Genomic DNA, 15,836 nt, shown 5'->3' on the forward strand with positions numbered 1-15,836 from the left:
ATGTGTCCCCAGATCCAAACCATTTGTTATATATACAATGACTTTAAAGACGGGATTTGAGCTAAATCAAATGGATCAGCTCTAATTGAATATCTTTGTTGAAAAAACTATAATTGGATATCAAATTCGTCATTCAAGTAAATTAAACTTGATAAGCTCGCTCACAAATGAAACGAACTTGATGAACTCGCTTATCGTTAGATTGTAGTAGTAGAGAAAATTATTTCTAGTTATGGGAGTAGTGGAGTTGGTTAGTAAGACGAACTGGGACAAGTCCTCGACCCAAAGTTAGTTCAAAACCCAGCCAATTGTGCAACTCTTAGTAAGCTAGGGGCATATATTGGCGAGATAATGTATGTATTTTTCTTCATTTTCGTACATTGCACAACATTAAGTGAAAATTTTTATGTTCTGATCATTGATGCGATTAACGAGACCAGCTCTATTCCTTGGCATCTCAATACATTGGTGTTCAATATTCAGCCGACTGCTTGGAACTTTCAAAGTATTTCATTTTGCCATATTATCGAGAAGTAAATTTTGTGGTTGATGCGTTAGCTAAAATTGGTCATCTGTCTCATGATTGTTAGGTTTGGTGATGCACTCTTTCCTGTGAGGCTCGTGCTGCTTGGTTTTGGGATTTCTGTTTTAGTTCTTGCCAGGGGCCTTCTCTTTGTAATTTTTATTCGTATATAAAAAATATTTTATCTTTCACATTAATAATTTTGTTATATAAACTCATTGTCATCTCTAATTACACATCTGTCTTTTAGGGTAAGTTTTGTCCCATAAGTTATGACAATTATTTTCCGTTTTTGTTACAAAAATTGTAGGACTTTGCACAAGTTATGGCGATTGTTCTTATCATATTTACTAAATTTCTTTAATTTAAGAGATGTGATCAACAATACAATCAATGACCGTGTTCTATGTAGCTTAAAAATTAGTTGAGCAATCTTGCTCTTGTTCAGTCAAACCAAGCTTTCCTATAATTTTAGAACTGAAAACAATTGCCCATCTAATTAACCAAAAACCACTTGAAATAACTTATAATTTCGTTCACGTCATGAAGGATAAGCATCTCAAACTTAACAAGAGCAAGCCCTACCACCTTAATCATTTGATTAATTAATTTAAGCCACAATTTTTAAGAGAATAGAGCAGCATTCCCCACCCCTGGAAGGCTTGACTTTGGCAGCTTAAAATCCTCTTCGTTTAACCCTAGTTAGGGGGTTTCATCTTTGACTCATATATCAAACCTCAAGTGCTAAGCGGTTAATAAATTAATACAAGAAGACCAAATAAACATAAAAGCAAAAAATGAACAAAAATACTAGTACATAATTATACTTTTTCGGCAAACTAAATACATGATGATAGATGATAGTTTGGTCTAATGACACATAGTCTTTGTTGATGGAAGTTCAGGTCCTCGATTCAACTATCATGAACTACAATTGTGCTGCTATGTCATTTATTGCTGCATCGAACTTTTAAACTATCAAATTTCTGAAATGTGGTGTTATCCACACAGTTATTTTTACTTCTCACCACTCTTTCAGCCATCCTTAGATCAAATGAATTGAGAAAAATTAATGGAAAAAAATGAACTTCATGTGTGAACGATTGACTGAACTACAAGCTCTTTGCTTGCCAAACTGGTTAAGTAAGTGGAATTTTAGTGTTCATAACCATTTTACATATAAACTTCGTAGATTATGTATTTATTCTCTGTTATGGCAACACAACTGTGGATGCAAATTTTCTCTTCCTTGATCTTGGACAATTTTGCACCTACAAAACAACTAGCACCTTAGGTTAAGGCCAAAAGTCTCACGCGCTCACAATGGATGGGGGGGGCTTTGGCCGAAGAACCTCCGATGCCAAAGTTAGAATTTAGAGAGAAAAAAAAGTGTTTAGAGTATTTGAGATTTTTTGTAAGAGAATTGGAATTAGTGTTTGGTGAAAATGGGAACCAATTTATAGGAGAGGAAAGGGTGGCCGGGCACTTAGTAGGGTTTTTAGGTTTTGTTTTGGTTTAATTAGCCAATTAATTGGCTAATTAAACATAAAAGAAAATGCTTTTGTGGTTATGGAATTTATTGGCTAATAAAAAGGAAGAAATTGTGAAAAAGGTAGAAAAGGTGATGGATGAGGTTTTTGAAATGGGGATAGCCGGCCCTAGGTTTGAATGGGTGTTTCAATTTGACTAATTAAGGGATTGATTAGGTAATTAATCCCTTAATTAGTCAATTTTTAGGAAATATGAAAGGAATATATTATTTAGCTAATTGATTAGCTAAATAATGGAATATAAAACATATTAAATAAATTAGGTTTTGGGAATTACCTTATAGAAAGGATTTGATGAAATATGCTTTAAATTGTTACCTATTTTGGGCACTTTTGTTTTGGTTGAAAGATGATTGCCCACTGCTCGCGCGTATGAATCCCGGTATGCCTCAAGGACATTTTTGTCTTCTTTTGTCGAAAAATCCACGTGGCGCCCAGTGAATTTTTTGGCTCCACAACAACCTTATTAAGTAGTTTTTTGTTTAGCAGTACTTTTATTCACTGTTAAAGAAAATTTCAAATTTAAGTCATATAATTGGAGACGACGATACATTTTAATTTATAATGAGTTTGATACCTAATTGTTTCTACCCTCATTGACTTAACATAATTTTATTGCGGAACTATGATTAAATCGTAAAAGTTTACTAATTTCCCTATTATTTGTCAAGTGTATGACAATATAATAACTTTTCTTTCAAATTGATATGATTTTATTGTTTTTTTTTCCGCTATCTTCAATTACATGAGATATATAATTCATTACCCGTGCATACAAGTGATATTTAGAACAAGGAATCGAACACATAAGTTTGTAAGGACAAGCGCGCACACACTTGACCAACTGAACTACAAAATTTGCGTTTCCTACTCCTTAATGCTAAATAACATACTTATGATCACACCATTTATAACTAATTGATTGTGATTAGTTAGACTTTAGCCCTCCACCCTTCCATCCATCCCTTCCACCCGAGCACCACTAAGCGCGGGTCCCACCTCGACGTCTCTCTCTCTCTGACCCTTCCAACCTTAACCTCTCATGCCTCACCTCCCCCAACCTCTTGCCATGTTTCTCGAGTCTGACGACTCCTCAAGGGGCCAACCACCCAACCCCTTCTCCTAGTCCTTTCCGTCGGGCAGATATAGGATTTCAAAATTTTGAATTTCTAGGTTTTTAATTCCAACACCCAAAATCTCAGTTGCAGAAGCAGAAGAATTTCCAGATGCAAAAGCACCCAATTTCAAACCCTAATCCCCAAATTGCTCCTCTACACAAATCAATTTCAGACCCTAATCCCCAAATTGCTACTCTACTGAAATCAATTTCAAACCCTAATACCTAGAGAATTGAGCATGTTGTGGATGGTCTGAGAGACCATGGCAGCTTCTTTGTGGATCACGAACTCGAACCACATCCAAAACTACGAGGTTCGATTCCTCCTCGAGTTCTTTGACTTTCATGCAAATTGGATGGATTTTCGAGTGGAACTGTTCGCCATGGCCTACAGCAACGCCTCGACCAAGTTGTTTGGGGAGGTGAGATGAACGCATCACAAAAGAGAAAGAAATAGAGGATGTTGAGATGGCGACGGCATCGTCGTCAAATCTGACGAATGAGGGATTGGTGTTCCAGAAAATCACGGCCAACAACTTGAAAAATTGTATGCCTTTGCCTGCCTTCAATGACGAAGAAGAGAGCTAGCTTCGATTAGGGTGTTGGTGGTTGTGGCTTTTTGTAAATGGGAGTTACAGAGAGGTGAGGGGGGAAGGAAGGAGATCTAGATTCGGGTTTTTCTAGTTTTTTTTTTTTTTTTTTAATTTTTAATAGGGTTAATATTATAATATTTTTAATGTATAAAAACTTATATTTTTTTGCCACGTGGCAGCCACATCAACACATATATGGCAGCCACATCAACATTTAACAGATCAATAGATGAAAAATCTAACGGATGTATTATTTTGAAATAAAATAGTACGTAAGGTATGAAATTGAAATGTTTTAAATATGTTGTATAAAAAATTATATTTTTTTTTGTTTTTTTATATATATTTTTAATTTTTAATAGGGTTAATATTATAATATTTTTAATGTATAAAGAATTATATTTTTTTGCCATGTGGTAGCCACATCAGCATTTAACAGATCAATGAATGAAAAATCTAACAGATATATTATTTTGAAATAAAATAGTACGTGAGATATGAAAATGAAATGTTTTAAAGATGTTATAATAGACCTCAAATCTAAAGGGTATTATGTAATTTACCCTAAGGAAAAAGTAGGAAGCGGCCAAATCTGACAAGGAAGTGACTTGACTCAACTGGCAATCATCCGCCTCAGACAGCGGACTGATGTCCACCAATTTTGGCTCCAGTGTTTGTAGGGATTATGTAATCATAGATTTCTATTAATTAGTTAATACCGATATTTATTTTAATTAATCTAGATCTTCCAAAAAAAGTAAAATAAAGGAAAAAATATATTCTTATTCTTATTTTTTCTACTTTATTGATTAAAATCTTATTTTTTTTCAATTTTTGATCAAGATCCGTAGATTTTAATAAACATAATTAATTATTTCAATAATAAAATATTTTATTTATAAATATGTTCATTTAGTGTTAAAAACGTTATATTTGCTATATTTATATTTATGATTAAATTTTTTTATCATATATTTTTATTTTTAGTTTGTACCTATTTTTAATTTGTAACCTTTTTTTTTAATTTATACCAATTTTCTTTGTACCCATATATTAATTCTTTTTTGTGCCCATATTTTTTAAACATTTATTTGTATTTGTACTCATATTTTTTAATTTATTTGTACCCATTTTTAATTTTGTTAAATGTACCCGTGCTAATTATATGTATTTATTTTATATTTAAAATATATCAAGTTAATTTTTAAAATATGTTAATAATTATGTGGGTACATTATTTTTTTGCTATAATCTTTGTGAAGAACAATATTGACACACCCCGTCCCGAAGGAGGGCGTGCTGGCCGTCACGTGAGAGTGACGTAACCATTTACACAGTTCGGAAGCTTTAAAAAACTTTCCAATTACTAAGATAACACACCCGAGGGTGAGTCCTACTTTTGTGAATTCTGTCAGAACACCGTTGGATTCCTCGTGGCCACCAAAGCTCTGCTAACTTGAACCTGGAGGGGCGCAAAACAAAATTGAGTGGGTCAGTAAAACAAAGTTTTTCGAAAACTTTTCATTTAAAACATTTCTAACCCCTCACCGTAAAACCTGTATACTTTCCCAGAAAATAGCATATATATAAACATATATATAAGCAAAAATCTCAAATCTCAAACCTTTAACACTTTTCAGAAAAATATATATGAAATCTCAAAGCTTGAATCCCAAATCTTTAACATTTTTCAAGAAAAACATGCCATGCCATAAATCAAAATATAAATCAGGTGAAATAAGGAATCAATCGGAGACCCTGCAGTTGGTCCTATACGATTAATTCAATAGCTCAATATCTCACTAAGCCGGAGTCACCACAGTGACCTATACGGCCCTACTCTGCACATCACTCGGAACTACGTAAGGTAGTCTATACGATGAAAGGTGTAAAAATACGCTCTAGTGCTTCTCTCATCATATCATCAGCGCGCATAACTAAGGTCACCCACTAGTCGGAATCACGCCTAGTGATCTATACGACTAGCATGTCGGAACCCTCACATGGTCTGTACGACATCCACCTACTTGGATCCAAGGCGAGCGTGCGGTGTGGTGAATAAAATAAGCACTAACACCTAGGGTGCAGGTATGAGCTTAAACATCTTATCAACAATCAATTAAATGAATAATGAACTCACCTGACTTACCTGTGCCTCCACCGCACCATGCAACATGTATGCATCATATATCAATCATATAACTCATACGCAATTCACATTTTTCAAATAATTCTATGCATAGCATTTTTAAAACATATTTTCATATAAATTCATTTTCTGGGAAAAATCAATAGTATAAAGGTAGTACAAAAACAAAACTGCCCACTCACCTGGAGTTCGCCCAACAACTCCCTAGCACCACACATCAAGGCATCATGAAGATTAGCGCCTAGAACAATAATCAAACCCAACCTTAGAAATCCTGCCGATAGAATACATAACTTATATAAGACACGTCACTACGTAATTCGATCCGGATGATCTGCAACTCAGATTTCAAATCCGTAACTTCCAGAGGTCCACAATATACCTCTAGGACAACATCTTAAAATTTCATTACCATCCAACGGTCGGATCTCCGTCAATTTCCAAAAATAAGTGACGGTTAACATTCTATTTTATGAACTTACAACTTCAATTCCGGAAGATCCGTAAATCGGATTCTCAATCCGTAAGTTCCTATAATCCTCAAATATTACGTATTACAACGTATCAAAGTTTGGTGACGATCCAACGGTCGGATCGTCAATTCACATTTTCACCTAACCACGAATCGTAACCAACTTAGGTTCAATTATTCAATTTACGTCCATCAATTATCAAAACAGAACCTAGAACCTTAATCACAAGCTAATAATGACATTGGCGGGCCATTGGCCACGCACCGCCGCGCGGGCCGCCGCGGGTGGCGGTTGGCCGCCCCGGCTCGCCGGAAAATTCAACTATTTCCAAAAATTACTAAAATTTGCAGATTTGAAGATCTCAATGAGTAGAACAACTTTCATACCTGAGGCCAAGGCCAATTTGGCCTGGAAGTGCTTCAATTTCACCAAAACCGTGAAGAACCCTAGAATTGGGTGTTTCCAATTCGACCTTCAAACTTGTTCCAACGCCTCAATTACCTCTTGGGCTTTGTTTTAGGTCCTAAGGGAATGCTAATGGTGTTAGTAATTGAAAGAAAACATTTCAAAATTTGGAGAATTTAAACAAAAGGGTCGCGGCACCCGTAGGGGTGTTCTTCGCGAAATCACAACGAAATTCAATGATTCTTGGGGTGAAACGTGAAGAGGGAAGGCCTAGATGATGATTAGGAGTGGTACCTTGATTCAATTCGTCGGAAAATTGGACGAAAATGGCGAAAACCCGCCGATTGGAAGTCGCGGGTCGCGCGGGTATACGGGTTGGGGAAAACCCATTTCTTCCTTCTCTCCTCCGCTTCTCGCCCTCTCTCCTTTCCTCCTTTCCTTCCTCTAGTTGGTCAGCTTCTCCCTCTCTCTTCTCCCCATTCGGTCTCTCCTCCTTCTTCTCCGATTGGGCAGCTTTGCCCAATCCCTCTTCTTTTCTGTTTTCTTCTCACGCACACACACACACACAAAACTTTCTCTCATCCCAACCATCCATTTCATTCATCATTAAATCTGGGCCGTCCATTTTCATAAAAGAATTTCTATATTTTACTAAAATTATAATTCCTTAAAATCCCAACTTCAAACTTTAATAACTTCTTCGATATAACTCCAAATCACGAACCGTCTGCGCCCACGCGTCCGTAACGACGAGTACTACGGGGATATGTCAAGAAAACAAATCTTAGATGGCACGACATGGTGATTAACCTCGAATAATGCACGTACCTTCAAAGGGCATTTTTGTAAAATCCTTTATGAAAACTTTAAAAATTCTTAAAATTAGGGACGGGCTGTCACAATCTACCCACCTTAAAGAAATTTCGTCCCCGAAATTTACACAATCTTTACAATCCAGCAATATCCATAAAACAGCCCGAAACACAACTCTCTCATTCGATTCTCTGACTTTCAAGTAGTTTCTTCCACTGAAAGATTCCTCCATAAATTTTCACCAAACTCAGAGTCTTGAATATCATCCGTCCCCAATTCTAACAATTTCGAAACACAAGACATAGCTTTCCACGGCCTTATGGCGTTACTCTAGGGAACAAACTGAAGGGACCAACATACCCAAGAAGTTTAACAGATCCCAATCTCCTTTTTCCATAAAACAAATAAATAACTGTTGCGCTTATCTGGAAAGGTTGATGTTCTCATACTGAAGTAACATACGCTGACGTCACAAGTCGATCAATTATTATTCAAATTCCAACCTAACTATTTTGTATACGAGGAAGCTTGTCCACGAAATCCATAGTAATATTCTCCCATTTCCGCCGTGGAATGGGAAATGACTACATTATTCCAAAAGACTTATTTCTTTCTGCTTTAACCTGATGACTGATGATACGCCTACTAACATACTTCGCCATTCCTCTTTTCATACCCGTCAATAGTACATGAACGAATGGTATGATAAATCTTAGTACTTTCGGGATGCATTGTAGAAGTGGAATAATGTACATCGTCAAAATTGCTTTCTTTAATTCCACACCATTAGGCATAAACACTTTGTTCCCTTGCATAAGCTTGTCATCTGATTCTCTAACTCTAAGGTCTTTCTTTTTCCCGTTATTCCTTGCTTTAAATAAATTCTTGAATTTCTTCGTCAAACGCTTGAGTCTCGAGTACGATCTACCAAATGGGTCCAACTTGGAAATTAGCAAATAAGGCTTCTTCTCGATTTTTCGATACCCAACTTTACTCCAGTAGATTTCAAATCCACAAGAAGATGAACATAGCAAGCGTACCAAGCATTAATTCTCACTGGGGTCTTCCTACTAAATGCATCAGCCACAATATTAGCTCGACCACCCTAGTCGCACAATCATAATCACTAAGCAACTCAATCCACCTTTGTTGCCTAAGATTAATATCTCTCAGCGTAAACATATATTGGAGACTCTTATGATTCATTAAAATCTTGCATTTCTCACCAATAATATAATGTCTCCATAACTTCAAAGTAAGAATGATAGCCGCCAATTCCAAATCACACGTAGGGTAATTCATCTTATGAGATCCCAATGGCCATGAAGCATAGGCAATCATCCTACCATGCTGCATCAACGCGCATTCAAGAACATTCAAAGAAGTATTACTATAGACCACATAATTACCACTATCGTCTGGGAGTGTGAAAACAGATGCATGAGTGAGGGAATACTTTACTTGCTGAAGCTCTACTTATAATTTTTCATCCCACTCAAACTTAACCTCTTTTCTCATCAATCTCGCCAAGGGCGAAGCAATAATTAAAATCTTGGACGAACTATCGACAATATCCTGCTAATCCGAGAAAACTCTGAACCTCAGTCACAGTTCGCAATTGTTCCAAATTCTCAATCGTTGCTACTCTTTTAAGAATCCATTTGAATACCTTAAGTAGATATAATTAATTTATCCAACATTAGCATTTGCTAAACTTAGCATACATCAACGTTCCCTCAATCTTTGCAACACCAACTTTAAATATCTAGCATGCACTGCTCTAATCTTATCAATCTCGTCAATGGCAAACAATAACAACCCGGTCCAGATATCACTGGAATACTTCCTTCAGCAAACTCATAAAAGTAGCAGGTGCATTCGTCACTCCGTATGGCATCCTAACTTGAAATGACCATAACGAGTCCTGGATTCAGTCTTATGAACATCCTCACTGTTAATCTTCAACTAATATCATTCAGACCTCTAGTCAATCTCAGAAAGTACCCAGGCGCCTCAGAGCTGATCAAATAATCATCAATACACAACAATGGATAACAGCTCTCAATCGTTACCCGATTCAATTACCTAATATCAATGCCTAGCCTTAATGTCCACTTTCTTCCTCACAAATAAACCGAAGCTTTTCCAATGTGATATAATAAGTTGAATGGAACTTTTAACTCAACCTGAACCAATCTCTAACATAGGATTTGTACCTAAAAACAATTCAATAATGGAACCCACATCTCTGCCTGGCGGTAATCTAGGTAAGTCATTTGGAAATACACCAGGAAAATGTCTAACCATCTTTACATCTTCCATACTATTAGGATCAACATCATTTAGCACCATATGAACTAAATATCTTGGCAGCCTTTTGATAACAATCTTCTTTGCTCTCTCAACATGAATAATGGCATGACTCACTCCACTTTACTTACCCCCAAAAGTAACCTATGGTCATCCAGGTCGACAAAAATTAACTGATTCGCCATAGCAATCTAGCTTGGCACATTTATTCTGCACCCACTTTGTGCCAAAAATCACCTCAAAATCCACAATATCCAACGGAATAAAATTCACCGACATGACATTTTTCACCATCACCGGACACCCTAAATAGCACCATACTAACGTAGGATGACCTACGTGTTTACTTGCTTAACGAATCCAACAAATAAGTTATAAATATTACGGTATGCAGCCCGCAATACAAATAACCCAATGTTGTCTCGATAAGTAAGTAACAATTCCTGAATGTGTAATATTATCTTGTTCTTCCTTAGAAATACATAAATACGCCTCGATCGTGCTCCAACATTACTTTCTTTGGCAACATCATCCATAATAAGAAATATATCAGTTGGAGTCAGCTAGAATGACCTGTGCGACTGAGTCTACAACTTGACTATCCATGCTAGCTCATAAGTCGAAGTCACATATAATGACCTGTACGACTTACCCGTCAATTTTCCAAGTGATATGTTAAGGAAGACTGTTGGGTAACAACTGATCTCAGGGACAATTCATACCTCTATGTCCCATCCGTCCACATGAACACATTCACTGATTCCCACACTCTCCAAAGTGTCTAATATTATACCTATGGCACAAATATACATTTCCTCTACCAGAGTCATCTTGTCTCAGAAATCTGGGATCACTAGTAAATCTATCACTTCGCCTCTGACCAGTGGCAGTAAAACCTAAGCTGGGAAAATTAGCTCTAATTTCACTTCCTTTGAAGCTTTGAGTCCTCCGAGGTTTTTGATATGACGAATCTTTAACTTTATCGTCTTATTCTGATTCTCATTCCTTTCTTATTCCTCTTTACTCTCGCTGATCATATTCTCAAAGTCTTTAAAGCCCAACAACATCTCGTAAACTCTTGGTAAAAAGTACAATGGATTGTGGTCGCCAAAGAACGTCACTTCTTCTTATTATCCAGCCAAAAACGACATAACACCTCGACCGGATTAGTAACAACATCCGAATGGAAACAAGGCAAGTCTGTATTCAAATTTAACTTATAACCAGTCTCAAGGTTCCTTTAGATAATAGACTGAATCACAATGGCAATAGTTCCCCCCCAAACTACTATATCAGGGAATTTAGGCTCATCCGAACTACGTGGCTCGCTACGAGGCGGTATAGTTCTGACAGAAAACACTAGGAAATTCTCAAGATGTCCAGAATTGCAACCTAGGCTCTGATACCAACTGACACACCCCGTCCCGAAGGAGGGCGTGCTGGCCGTCACGTGAGAGTGACGTAACCATTTACACAGTTCGGAAGCTTTAAAAAACTTTCCAATTACTAAGATAACACACCCGAGGGTGAGTCCTACTTTTGTGAATTCTGTCAGAACACCGTTGGATTCCTCGTGGCCACCAAAGCTCTGCTAACTTGAACCTGGAGGGGCGCAAAACAAAATTGAGTGGGTCAGTAAAACAAAGTTTTTCGAAAACTTTTCATTTAAAACATTTCTAACCCCTCACCGTAAAACCTGTATACTTTCCCAGAAAATAGCATATATATAAACATATATATAAGCAAAAATCTCAAATCTCAAACCTTTAACACTTTTCAGAAAAATATATATGAAATCTCAAAGCTTGAATCCCAAATCTTTAACATTTTTCAAGAAAAACATGCCATGCCATAAATCAAAATATAAATCAGGTGAAATAAGGAATCAATCGGAGACCCTGCAGTTGGTCCTATACGATTAATTCAATAGCTCAATATCTCACTAAGCCGGAGTCACCACAGTGACCTATACGGCCCTACTCTGCACATCACTCGGAACTACGTAAGGTAGTCTATACGATGAAAGGTGTAAAAATACGCTCTAGTGCTTCTCTCATCATATCATCAGCGCGCATAACTAAGGTCACCCACTAGTCGGAATCACGCCTAGTGATCTATACGACTAGCATGTCGGAACCCTCACATGGTCTGTACGACATCCACCTACTTGGATCCAAGGCGAGCGTGCGGTGTGGTGAATAAAATAAGCACTAACACCTAGGGTGCAGGTATGAGCTTAAACATCTTATCAACAATCAATTAAATGAATAATGAACTCACCTGACTTACCTGTGCCTCCACCGCACCATGCAACATGTATGCATCATATATCAATCATATAACTCATACGCAATTCACATTTTTCAAATAATTCTATGCATGGCATTTTTAAAACATATTTTCATATAAATTCATTTTCTGGGAAAAATCAATAGTATAAAGGTAGTACAAAAACAAAACTGCCCACTCACCTGGAGTTCGCCCAACAACTCCCTAGCACCACACATCAAGGCATCATGAAGATTAGCGCCTAGAACAATAATCAAACCCAACCTTAGAAATCCTGCCGATAGAATACATAACTTATATAAGACACGTCACTACGTAATTCGATCCGGATGATCTGCAACTCAGATTTCAAATCCGTAACTTCCAGAGGTCCACAATATACCTCTAGGACAACATCTTAAAATTTCATTACCATCCAACGGTCGGATCTCCGTCAATTTCCAAAAATAAGTGACGGTTAACATTCTATTTTATGAACTTACAACTTCAATTCCGGAAGATCCGTAAATCGGATTCTCAATCCGTAAGTTCCTATAATCCTCAAATATTACGTATTACAACGTATCAAAGTTTGGTGACGATCCAACGGTCGGATCGTCAATTCACATTTTCACCTAACCACGAATCGTAACCAACTTAGGTTCAATTATTCAATTTACGTCCATCAATTATCAAAACAGAACCTAGAACCTTAATCACAAGCTAATAATGACATTGGCGGGCCATTGGCCACGCACCGCCGCGCGGGCCGCCGCGGGTGGCGGTTGGCCGCCCCGGCTCGCCGGAAAATTCAACTATTTCCAAAAATTACTAAAATTTGCAGATTTGAAGATCTCAATGAGTAGAACAACTTTCATACCTGAGGCCAAGGCCAATTTGGCCTGGAAGTGCTTCAATTTCACCAAAACCGTGAAGAACCCTAGAATTGGGTGTTTCCAATTCGACCTTCAAACTTGTTCCAACGCCTCAATTACCTCTTGGGCTTTGTTTTAGGTCCTAAGGGAATGCTAATGGTGTTAGTAATTGAAAGAAAACATTTCAAAATTTGGAGAATTTAAACAAAAGGGTCGCGGCACCCGTAGGGGTGTTCTTCGCGAAATCACAACGAAATTCAATGATTCTTGGGGTGAAACGTGAAGAGGGAAGGCCTAGATGATGATTAGGAGTGGTACCTTGATTCAATTCGTCGGAAAATTGGACGAAAATGGCGAAAACCCGCCGATTGGAAGTCGCGGGTCGCGCGGGTATACGGGTTGGGGAAAACCCATTTCTTCCTTCTCTCCTCCGCTTCTCGCCCTCTCTCCTTTCCTCCTTTCCTTCCTCTAGTTGGTCAGCTTCTCCCTCTCTCTTCTCCCCATTCGGTCTCTCCTCCTTCTTCTCCGATTGGGCAGCTTTGCCCAATCCCTCTTCTTTTCTGTTTTCTTCTCACGCACACACACACACACAAAACTTTCTCTCATCCCAACCATCCATTTCATTCATCATTAAATCTGGGCCGTCCATTTTCATAAAAGAATTTCTATATTTTACTAAAATTATAATTCCTTAAAATCCCAACTTCAAACTTTAATAACTTCTTCGATATAACTCCAAATCACGAACCGTCTGCGCCCACGCGTCCGTAACGACGAGTACTACGGGGATATGTCAAGAAAACAAATCTTAGATGGCACGACATGGTGATTAACCTCGAATAATGCACGTACCTTCAAAGGGCATTTTTGTAAAATCCTTTATGAAAACTTTAAAAATTCTTAAAATTAGGGACGGGCTGTCACAATATTACTCTAAAATTAATTTTTAAGTATTTATTATATTTTAAAATATTATTTGAATTTGTTTAAATTTCATAATTTGTGGGACATTAAATGCATAAATGCATGAATTAAAATCTCTTAAATGATGCTAAGGACCTTGATCAAAATATGTAAACAAACAAGGTTTCAGTCTAACAATTAAGTTGATTAAAGATCGAAACCAAAATGACCCTGAAATAAAATAAGTATCTAATTTTGTTTGTTTTGGTAGAGTGGATCCAAGATCTAGTTTTTTTTTTCTTTCTTTTTGTCAAACGGTCAATTTTGTTAGATTAATCACTGACGGAATTCAAACTCACGGCATCATGCAAAGACTTAATGCATTTTCATCACTGTGGTAAAGAACCACTTGCAGATCTAGTTATTTAAATTAGATGCTTTCTTCTTTTTGTTTTTGGTAAGATACTTAACTGAGATGCTTGAGTCTTCCTATACAAAGAGGGATTCTTCCTCCTTAAGAAAAGGTAACAAACACTATTACTAGCACAACTCTGGATCAAATCTTGTAGTGTTACATTCTATGATCAAATTCATTATTGTTATTCAAATTGATACCATTTTTCAGGAGACAAAAGTATGATGTCACTTCATGTGGTACTAGGATTGCATGAAAAAGGGAATTAGTTTGTCATTAATGTGTGGTGGGATACTTCATATGTTCAAATCGATACCGCTTGATCTCCTAAGTATATGATCAAACTAAAATGTCTCCTAAGTAAATAAAATGTGTGGTGGAGAGGATGCAAGTTCAAAAACGGTAGTGTTCATAAGCATTACTTCTTGGTCGAGAAAAACGTTGGGTTAGCCATGTTACCATTGATTAAGAAAGCAAGACTTTTTTCGTACTTTTTCTTTAAACTTATATATAAATTACGTAAAACTACTTCAATTATTAGTCGAACCATAATCTCATACATCATGTTTTAAATATTACAATGATATACATCATCTTATGAATTTGTTGCAATATTAGATCTCTGTTAAATTTAATGTCAAATTGATTGTTAATTGCTGACGTGACAGGCAGCTGACTCACTCACTCATCCAACTAGATTGATAAATTAATAAAATATTAAAAATAAAAAATTTATTAAAAAATTAATTTTTTAGTAACAACAAAATTAACATAATAAAAAGGGTCCCACCATTAAGCTTAGCAATTCCTTACCATCACCACCGTGCAATTCCTTCTCCCACGCCACCAGACACCACCCTCACCTTCACAACTCCGGCGAAGTCATTTTCTTCTCCGACCACCTGATTGGGGGTTAACTCAGCAACCCACAACTTGAACTACAAAAATCTATCACACTCACCCACAGCTGCAACTCGCAGCAACCTCAGAGCCTTAAAAAAAAAAAAAAAAACGAGTCAAGTCCTCTGCAACTGTGGATTCAAAATCTCTGTCGTCCGATCCCTCCCGCTGCCAGAGCTTCAAATCAACCCTTGCCACTCAACCACGAAACTAGCCACTCACAATGTCTTTCTCTTCGCTCTTCCCCTCCAAAAATGTCGTATTCTTCGATATCTGCAGATCTGCAACAGCAGCCGCTGCCAAGCCCTGGGCTTCAACAAGGCCCGAATTTCGATGAACGTCGGTCCTCTTCAAGACCGGCTCTTGCAACCCGTGCCTTGACCTGCGGCACCCCACCTCTCGGCAACAACGATAGTTGCACACATCCACCTGCAGATCGAGACCAAATTCCTGCAACAACCCACGCAAATCAAGAAGCTCAAAACCTTCAATATCTTCAGTCACCACACGCCCACTACCACAGCAGACCCGACCCCAGCACC

At 37.4% G+C, this 15,836-nt stretch overlaps 2 long non-coding RNA genes across 2 annotated transcripts; both read right to left on the reverse strand.

Annotated features, from left to right (window-relative positions):
• Positions 1 to 4,995: 4,995 nt before the first annotated feature.
• Positions 4,996 to 7,343, reverse strand: LOC139188158 (uncharacterized). Its single transcript, XR_011571377.1, has 4 exons — positions 7,105 to 7,343; positions 6,792 to 6,928; positions 6,115 to 6,173; positions 4,996 to 5,245 (listed from the first exon to the last, which is right to left on the reverse strand). It is a non-coding gene; the product is annotated as an uncharacterized lncRNA (long non-coding RNA).
• A 1,789-nt stretch (positions 7,344 to 9,132) lies between these two features.
• Positions 9,133 to 13,651, reverse strand: LOC139188157 (uncharacterized). Its single transcript, XR_011571376.1, has 4 exons — positions 13,395 to 13,651; positions 13,082 to 13,218; positions 12,405 to 12,463; positions 9,133 to 11,535 (listed from the first exon to the last, which is right to left on the reverse strand). It is a non-coding gene; the product is annotated as an uncharacterized lncRNA (long non-coding RNA).
• Positions 13,652 to 15,836: the final 2,185 nt, after the last annotated feature.

The sequence above is a fragment of the Malus domestica genome, chromosome 09 (assembly GCF_042453785.1).
Source record: "Malus domestica chromosome 09, GDT2T_hap1".
In the NCBI taxonomy this organism is placed as follows: domain Eukaryota; kingdom Viridiplantae; phylum Streptophyta; class Magnoliopsida; order Rosales; family Rosaceae; genus Malus; species Malus domestica.